Below are 10,082 nucleotides of genomic sequence, written 5' to 3' on the forward strand. Positions count from 1 at the left end.
CCCCTCCCCTCCAGGACCTCAGTGCCTCCACGACTAGTCTCCTTAACTCATTGAAATTGGCCCTCCTGAAATCAAGGGCTGTTGCCTTGCTGCAGGCCTTTGACACCCTGCGCTGGATGGTGAATTCCAGTAGGCGATGATCGCTATTGCCCAGGTGGTCGAGAACTCACAGTCCCCTCACCATGTCATCGCCTCTGACCAGGACCAGGTCCAGCATGTCATTTCCCCTGGTGGGACTGTGCACCTCCTGGATTAGGTGGAGGTCCTGTATCTCAGCTAGAAACCTACGTGAGCAGTCAGACCTGGCTGACTGCTGGTCCCAGCAGATGTCTGGGTAGTTTAGGTCACCCAGGATGACCGTGTCCCTTGACTTAACTGCCTCTGCAAGCTGACCTGAGAATTCCCGGTCCAGCTCTTCCCCCTGGTTGGGTGGCCTGTAGTAGACACTCACTGTTAGATCCCTTTCCCCCCATCCCCCTTGTATTCTAACCCAGAGCACTTCAGTCTGCCCCTTCTCTGACCCAGTGCTGTTTGTTGAGGACATGTATTGCTCTTTGATGTGGAGCGCCACACCCAGACCTTTCCTCCCTGTTCTATCCCACCTGTACAGTCTGTAGACCTTGATGCTTACCACCCCAATCATGCATTGAATCCCACCATGGTTCAGTGAGCCCCACTATGTCTGGGTTTGTGTTAGCTAGCAGGAGGGCAAGTTCCTCCTGCTTGTTCCCCATACTACAAGCATTAGTGTAGAGGCATTTAAGGCCTCCTGTGGGTGTATGCATCACCCCCTAATCCCAGGACTATCCAGATCCCTGTCACTTACCTGGGTATTTCTTGTGCTCATCGCCTGTCTTGGCTGGGAAGTGTTGTCATGTACCTCTGTGGCCCCATTCCCCGGGAAATGTAGTTTAAAGCATGCCGTATGAGATCAGTCAGCCTGGAAGAAAAGACATACTTGTCTTTAGGGGAGAGGTGAAGCCCATCCCACCCAAGCATTGGGTTATCAACTAACTTCCGCTTCTAAATTAAAGTTGTCCCCCTTTTTTTAATCTCACTCTCTGGACACACTCACCCTCTAGGCAACCCCGGCTTTCACTCACTCTCCCAAATACAGCATTTCTTTCTGTCAGGGCAGGGTAAAGTAGTGGATTAGCCTGAATTCCAGCTTGGGTGGTAGCTCCAACAGCTTCCACTCCTTCTTTCTTTGGCCAGATTACTCTCCTGGTCTCAGCTCCTGGCTCACGCCTGATGTGAGCAGGCAAGGTGTTTGGTCCCCCTCGCTCTCCCCAGGGAAAATGTAAGCCCATGGTTTCCCTTTGAAGAGCACTGGAACTTCTGGGGCACTAAGGGAGCTGGCTTCAGCTATGCCTAGCCACCACATGCTTGGCTGAACCCTTTCTCTCTCACAGCTCTCAGCACAATGACACTGACACTCCCCAGCTATATTTCTCTCTGTGAGCTTTTGTAACAGGGTGTGGGATCAGTGCCCTGTTACACCAAAGGAAATACATTTGGTGTAAATCAAAACAGATATTCAGCTCACTGTAGACCAGGGGTGAGCTAAATACAGCCTGTGGGCTGGATCTGGTCCACCAACTGATGGATCTGGCTGGTGTGTGGGTGTGTGCCAATTGATTGGTATCCAGCCCATGGCTGCCCCAAGGCACTCTGCATGGGGCTGAGCCCCACCCATTCCTGCCTGGGGCAACCCATGCCACACTCCCAGCTGCATCCAGTGGCCCCAGCCCAGCCAGCAAGTACAGTTTCCCAGCAGGGCTGCTCCAGATGTGACTGCAGCTGCCCAGGTACTGCTCAGCTTACACTCAGCATACAATGCAGCTGCCTGGGTACACTCCACCCACCTGGCACAATGATCAGCCACCTGTGCATGGCCAGGTACATGGAAAGTGGTTGATAGCTGGAGCTGGGGCCCTGCACACTGAGGCAGGAGCCATCTGGCTGCAGATTCTCCCCTGCCTGTCTGGGTGTGTGGTGCCTGACATGAGTCCTCATGGCTACTGCCCTTCCCCATGTTACCTGCTACCCAGAGTAGCACAGAAGGGACAGGAGGAGGAGCCAGTGGAGGCAAGGGGAGCCAAGCAGTACCTAGGCAGCTGCGCCAGGAGCAGCCCTGCTGTGAAGCTGAGCATGCTGGCCAGGGCTGGCGGGTGTGGGTGGGAGTGCAGCGTGGTGTGCCCCTGGATGGGAACAGGCAGGACTCATCCCCATGCAGTGCTATGGGAGCAGCCATAGGCCAGATGCGGGGGCAGACTGCACCTGAATCACATCACCTGGATGAGCTCTGCTATATGTACCCCCTGCCCCCACCCTTCCCTCCTTCCCCCATAGCCCTGGTGCCTGGGACCGAATACACAGGCAGTCCCCCACACACACATCCAGCCCCTCCCCCACGTACCCCACATCCCCTGACACACCTCACCCCCCCACACCCACACATGCCCCCACACACCCACACTGCCGCCCACCCCACACAATATACAAGAGTAAGACTTTATTTTATGTTATTATGCAGTCATTTCTATATCTACTACTCAAGAAAAATCAGGACAAAAATTATGTTTTGAAATAAATTTAAAATATGTTATAATATATCTATAATTTTAGCTAATGATTTATTTTTTTAATCCAAAATGTGTTAAAATTATATCTTGATGAGAAGTGCTGGGGGTGGGGGGCAGTGCTTACCCCCTGGACTCTGGAGCCATATGAAAGCATGGGCTATGGCCAAATCTGACACCAACAGCTCCTGTGTGACCCAGCCAAAGTGGGGTTCCAAACCCCTGGCACACAACCATGTCTGGCAAAGCCAGGCAGAGGAAAAAAGACGGCTCTAGGATATTTCTATTGGCAGTGTGACTACAGCCAGCGGATACCTTTTAATATCTGAATGCATAATTTCTTAAATATTACTGGTATTTTCCCCTAAAGCTCTATTTCTAACCAACTATGTTTTGCTAGTTAAAATAAGGCCAGCTTCATACTTACTGTAGAAAGGCTGGCTATACCATCATGACTGTCATTCTCATAGCCACCTAAAAGAGGAAGAGAAAATAGCTAAATAAAACTGGTGCTCTGTTTGTGAGAATGTCCAGGATGTGACTGGCAGCATGCCTCTGCAAACAGAAACTTCACACATTCGCCTAGTCATTGACTGTAAAAAAGGATCAGGGACAGCAGTCTCAACCTCTGGGTGTCAGACTCAACTCAGTGATTGGTCAGGCTACTGATTCCTTGAAAACAAGGCATGGGCATATGTAAAAATTTACATAAAAGAGGTGTACACACAGTGGAAGCTAGGGATGGTCTTCAAGGACTATACAATAATGGCCAGCACCAGTAGAGAAATAATCAGGGAAGCCAAGGCGGCGACTGCGTTTAGGTTAGCCATGGGAGTCAAGGACAATAAGAAGTCCTTTTTTAGGTATGTAGGCAGTAGAAGGAAAACAAATGGAAGTATGGAACTCCTCTTTAACACCTCAGGACAGCTAGTAACTGACATTCAGGAAAAAACTGAACTCCTGAATGCCTACTTTGCTTCGGTATTTCACCAGACCAAGGGGAAAGACAAGCAAGATAAAGCTCATAGGGGGCATGCCAGGAATGACAGTGTCCCCACTGTGGAAGCTAAATGGGTGCAATACCAACTAGAAAAGCTAGACATCTACAAGTCAGCAGGACCGGATGGACTCCATCTGAGAGTGCTGAAGGAGCTGGCTGAGGTCATCATGGAGCCCCTGGCAAAGCTCTTTCAGAATTCATGGCGTGCAGCGGAAATCCCTGAGAATTGGAAGAGGGCCAACATTGTGCCCACCTTCAAGAAGGGAAATAGGGAGGACCCAGGCAACTATAGGCCAATCAACCTAACCTCTATCCCAGAGAAAATCCTGGAAAAGCTCTTCAAAGAATCTATGAGCAATACACTTGTAGAAGATAAGATTCTGAACAACAGCCAGCATGGCTTTGTCATGGGTAGGTCTTGTCTTACCAATCTTAGGTCTTACCATGTCATGGGTAGGTCTTGTCTTACCAATTGCCACCTGGACATGGGAGACATTATATACCTAGACTTCAAAAGGCTTTTGATCTAGTATCCCACAATATCCTTTTGGGAAAACTGGAAGATTTTGGGCTCAGCTGTTCAACAGTTCAGCAGATAGGAACTGGCTACAGGGTAGGACCCAGAGAGTTCTCATGAACAGATCTGTGTCATCCTGATGCAAAGTGGTCAGTGGTGTCCCTCAGGGGTCCATGCTTGGACTGGTGCTTTTCAACATCTTTATCAATGATTAGAATGGGGGAGTGAAAAGCTCACTAACCAAGTTCATGGATGACATCAAGTTATGGGGCAGTGTGGTCACATCAGAAGATAGGTGGCAGATACAGGCAGACCTGGACAGGCTTGAGAGTTGGGCAGACCAGAATCAGATGAATTTTAACACTTCCAAATGTAAGGTGCTCCATCTGGGGGCAAACAACCCTCAACATACATACAGACTCCATGGACTTGCACCATAGCTGAAAGAGACCTAGGGGTAATGACAGACCACCACATGACTATGAGCTGTCAGTGCGAAACAGTGGCCAGCAGGGCAAATAACATGCTGACATGCATCATGTGTAAAACTAAGGAAGTGATACTCTCACTGTACTCATCACTGGTGAGACTGCAGTTGGAGTATGCATTCTGTTCTGGGCACCAGACTTCAATAAGGACACGGAAAAACTTGAGAGGATCCAGAAAAGATTCATCCATATGATCAGGGACTTGCAAGGCAAGCCATATGAGGAAAGGATGAGGGATCTGGGTCTCTTTAGCCTAAAGAAGAGAAGGTTGAGAGGGGACTTGATAGCAGCTTACCACTATATCAGGGGCATGCATCAGGAGCTTGGTGAATAACTGTTCACTAGGGCACCCTGGGGAAGACCAGGATAAATGGATACAAGAAGGCAACTTCAGGCTTAATACCAGGAAAAACTCCTTCACAGTTGGGGTGTCCAGACTGTGGAATAAACTCCCTCCAGAGGTGGTGCAGTCACCTGCCCTGAAAATCTTCAAAAGGAGACTGGACAGTCACCTCGCTAGGGTCATTTAACCCCCATTGTCTTCCTGCCTAGAGATGGAAGACAACCCCCAGGGTAGGAGCCAGCACCACTTCCCTTGGAAGTTGATTCCAGATCCTAGCCGCCCTGACCATGAAGTAGCGCCTCCTGATAATCTAGCCTAAATCTACCCTCTGCCAGATTGTGACCGTTATTCCTAGTCACTCCTGGTAGTGCTTGGGGCAACAGGGACTCCCCCAGTGCCTGCTGGTCCCCTCTGACTAGTTTGTAACAGGCCACTAGATCCCCCCTCAGCCTTCTCTTGTGAAGGCTGAATAGATTCAGGTCCCGTAGCCTGCCCTGTAGGACCTGCCCTGCTGCCCCCGATCATGCCAGTGGCCCTCCTCTGGACCCTCTCCATGTTGTCCACATCCCTCTTGAAGTGCGGCGCCCAGAACTGGACGCAGTACTCCAGCTGCGGCCTGACCAGTGCCGCATAGAGGGGGAGGATCACCTCCTTGGACCTGCTTGAGATGCATCTGTGGATGCATGACAAGGTGCGGTTGGCCTTCCTGACTGCATCCCCATGCTGCCGGCCCACATTCATCTTGGCATCAATGATGACTCCAAGATCCTTTTCTGCCTCTGTACTGATGAGAAGGGAGTTCCCCAGCCTGTAGGTATGCTGCTGGTTCTTCCTCCTCAGATGCATCACATTGCACTTGTCAGTGTTGAATCTCATTAGGGCCCACTCCTGTAACCTGTTTAGGTCCGATTTGTGGATGCATGCATCTTCATGTTCATTTCCTTCAGAAAAAAAGGAAATGCATCTTTTAATTTACTTGAATGTATCCTGATCATGATATATTCATGGGAGTAGGTGAAGTCAAACAAAGAAGTAGGGATATCAGATCTGAATGCTTATGGATTTTCCTAAACCTAAACAAGACCCACTTTTTCTGTGTATCTGAGAGCACAGAGACTAGCATCAGGAGGACCTTCCTATCAAAGGTAAGTTACAGTAGCATCTACATACAACCTTGCCTCTCCCTAAAATTAATAGAGATGATATGCTTTCTATGGAACTGATACTAACGGAACAAGTTTCAGTGTGGTTTCTCCTGGAATCGTGGAATAATTCTCAGAATATCAAAGGCGTGAGGGTGGCCTTGCTGCATAAGATAACAGTTTATTTTATATGATGGTTGGTTAAAGACTATATCACTTGCCTTCAGCTGCAGAGAGTGGTCATGCAATACATATCTCTAGCCCAGACTAGAGAGGAGGGCACACCAGAGAGAAATAGCAATACAAAGCATATAGTCAGAGAAAGAGAAACAAAGCTTCAGTGTCCTAGGACTCTGAACAGTCTATTTATCCAAGACGGGCTCAAAGGGAGGTACCTTCTCATAAGACAGGACAACAGCCCCACTGTACCCTCCGTCTATGAATAGGACTGGCTAACACAGCACCTCTTGGTACTAGAAGGCAGAAGGGTTGTTTTGATATCTAAAGGACAAGATAAAATCCCTTATAGTGTAGCAGAAACACCGCAACAGAGTGGTGTATTAAGAGTGTGATGAATGAAGGAAAGTGACACAAGGGTGGTGTCACTTTCCCTATAGGAAACTGGTTCAGAAAACCAGCTTGGTCTTTTCACTACCAAGGAAAATCACATCAGTATCTACCCTTTCTGGGTGGGAGCTCCAAAAGGTGCCACAAAGAGAAGCTCTCATCTAGTGGCTCAAAGGTTGTACTTCAGTTGTACATCTTCCCTCTCAACAAATTTAGTGCAAAATGTTCATTAAAAGATCAAGAAGAACAGCTTGTATGATTCTTCTGGCACCAAAATAACTCCGCCCCCAGTATAGACAACACAAGAACTAGTAGCCTGTCTCTCAGTATAACTCTGAGCACACCCCCCATCACCAGTATTAGGGCTCTGTCCTGCACTTCAGTGCAGCCAGACTTACCTTTAGATTCAGTCTGTAAGATGCCTTTGGAGCCTTCAGTATGAGAGCAGATACTTTTTATCTTCTGGTTGCCTTTTTCTTGCTTTGCTTTTTAATATCGTCTCATTGGCAGCCACAATTTTTACCATTTAACCGAACGGCACTGCTCCGCACAAGGACAAACTGAATACAAGCTGATGTAGGTCAGCATGGCATGGAAACCTCAGATGCACATGTTCATTTTCTCTGTATTCACTGCAGAGAGCTAAAACAGATCACTTTAATGCTTTTTTGTTATTTTTAATTTGGTGCCTAATTTCTTTAAGTAGAATTTATGTGGAATGCCCATAAAACATTCTCTTACACAAGCTGGGCACAACATTGGAGTTTAGTATTCAATTACACATGCAGTGAAAGAGGCAAAGATAGGGTTGACACAAATTCCATTCAGTGCCCTGGAGCCACATGCTAAAAGGGTAAGTTACTTTGCATGTTGGTTTAATCCAGAGGTGGGCAATTATTTCAGCTGGAGGGTTGCTTAATAAGTTTTGGTGACCTATTGAGGTCCACAGGAATAGCTATGTCCCTTGACAACAGCCCTGTCTCTGGTCACCATCTTTGGACCAGAAGTCCCACCCCAACCCCTGACCTTTGCCACCAGAAGTACTACTTTTAGGGGTGGGGGTGGGGGGATCATGGAACCAGAAAAAAACTAAGTCATACACTAAAAGGCAAACATCTAGGATAACATATTTTAATTTTATTTCAAAAAATATTTTTGTCCCGATTTATGTGTTTATTTAGAGTATGTATACGTGATTGCATAATAGATCAAAAATAAAGTCTTACTCTTATATATTGGGGGGAGTGTGTGGGGTGTGGTTGGGGTATGTGTGTGTGTATGGTGGGTGTGTGTGTGTGGGTGGATATGTGTGTGGGGTTTGTGAGGGGGTGTGGCTGTGTGTGGGGGTAGGGTATGTTGGGGTGTGGGTGTATGTATATGAGGGAGGGTTGTGTGGGCAGGGTGTGGTTCTGGATGCATGGGGTTTGTGGGGTGTGAGGGAAGGTGGGGGGATATGAGGACACCTCCATTTGCTCCCCCATAGCACACAGCCCCTGCCACTGATGGTGGCAGCAACAGGCAGCAGGCTTTCAGGGTGTCCATGGCTCATGCAGGGACAGTTGCCCAGCAGCGCATGGCTCAGCCAATTCCAGGAGCTGTACTTGGTGGCAAAGGAGGGAGCCAAGTCAGCCTGTCTCTACTGCATGGGGCTCCCCCTGATTCATGTGCAGCTTCTGGGACTCACGTGCCATGACGGGGCAGCCCTGCATGATGGAGTTGGTGGCCTGGTCCTGCTCCCTCCTCCCCCGTGCAGCTTCTGGGACCCTGCTGGGAGTGGGGCTCCCCACCACTTCCAGTTGAGTCTCAAGAGGTCTATATGGCAGCAGGGAGTGGGGCCAGGCTGCTGGCTCCACCATGCAGGGCTTCCCCTCAGTGGTGCGCAAGCCTTGGGAGCTGCATGTGAGCTGCAGGGAGCCCCATGCACTACAGGTGGGCTGGCCTGGCTGCACTCTTTCCTACCATGGAAGCTCCTGGAGCTGGCTGGAGTTGCATGCTGCTGGGCAGCTGCACCTGCAATGGTCATGAGCACCCTGAGGATCCACTGCCTGCAGTTGCTGTTGCCAGTGGTGGAGGCTGTGCGCCAAGGCGAAGGTGTGTGTGGGGGGTCCCCATACCCTGCCACCTTCCCTTATACCCCACAAACTGCACATACCCACATGCACACCCTGCCCACCTAAGCTCCACATTCCCATTTCCCCACTGGGCATGGGCCTGAGTCCCCAGGCTCTGCATTCCTGCCTGCCCCAGCCCCATGCTGCTGCCCAGCTGTGGCTTTCTCCTGCCCACTGCCACTTCCCTACCTGCTGCCAGGATGAGTGCTGAAGCAGGAACATGAGGAGGAGCTACTGGAGGCCAGGGAAGCTGAGCAGGTGCAGCAGTGGCAGCAATGGCTCTGCCCAGAAGCTGTGTGTGCTGGCCAGGGCTGGGACTCTCACATGCATAAGGGTGGGAGCAAAGCACATGAGTTGGGCAGGGTACAGTTACTTAGTGGGTGTCCACAGGGCAGATAAATTCGCCTAGAGGGCCAGATCCCTCCAGCCATATTTTGCCCCCTCTTGGTTTAATTCAAAGCTTGTCCTAATCAAAAAGAACTGACAATATCCATGTGTATGGGAAAATATTAATAAGAAGTCCTTCTCCTTCATAAATTCATAGATACTAGGGTCAGAAGGGACCGCAGCAGATCATTGAGTCTGACCCCCTGCCTGGGCAGGAAAGAGTACAGGGGTCAGATGACCCAGCCAGATGCCTATCCAGCCTTCTCTTTAAGACCCCCTAGGTAGGGGAGAGCACCACCTCCATTGGAAGCTCATTCCAAATTCTTACCACCCTCACCATGAAGGAGTTCTTCCTGATGTCTAGCCTAAATGTGCTCTCAGTCAGTTTGTGACTGTTGTGCCTTGTTACCCCAAGAGGCTCCCTGGTGAACAGAACATCTCCGATTCCTTGCTGCACCCCACTAATGAATTTGTAGGCGGCCACAAGATCACCTCTCAGCCTTCTCTTGCGGAGGCTGAAGAGGTCCAGGTCCCTTAGTTTCTCCTCATAGGGCTCGGCCTGCGAACCCATAACCATACAAGTGGCCTTCCTCTGGACCCTCTTGAGGTTATCCACATCCTTCTTGAAGTACAGCACCCAAAACAGGATGCAGTACTCCAACTGTGTTCTGACCAATGCCGCATAGAGGGGAAGTAACACCTTCTTGGTCTATTAGTAATGCATTTCCTGATGCATGATAAAGTGTGGTTAGCTTTGCTGATGATTTCATCGTACTGATGACTCATGTTCATAGTTTCATAGTTTCATAGTTGGTAGGGTTGGAAGGGACCTGAGCAGATCATCAAGTCCGCCCCCCTGCCATGGCAGGAAAGAGTACTGGGGTCAAATGACCCCAGCAAGGTGATTGTCAAGCCTTGTCTTAAAGACCCCCAGGGTAGGGGCCA

This window comes from Crocodylus porosus, unplaced genomic scaffold (genome assembly GCF_001723895.1).
Source record: "Crocodylus porosus isolate Cpor-Errol unplaced genomic scaffold, CroPor_comp1, whole genome shotgun sequence".
In the NCBI taxonomy this organism is placed as follows: Eukaryota; Metazoa; Chordata; order Crocodylia; family Crocodylidae; genus Crocodylus; species Crocodylus porosus.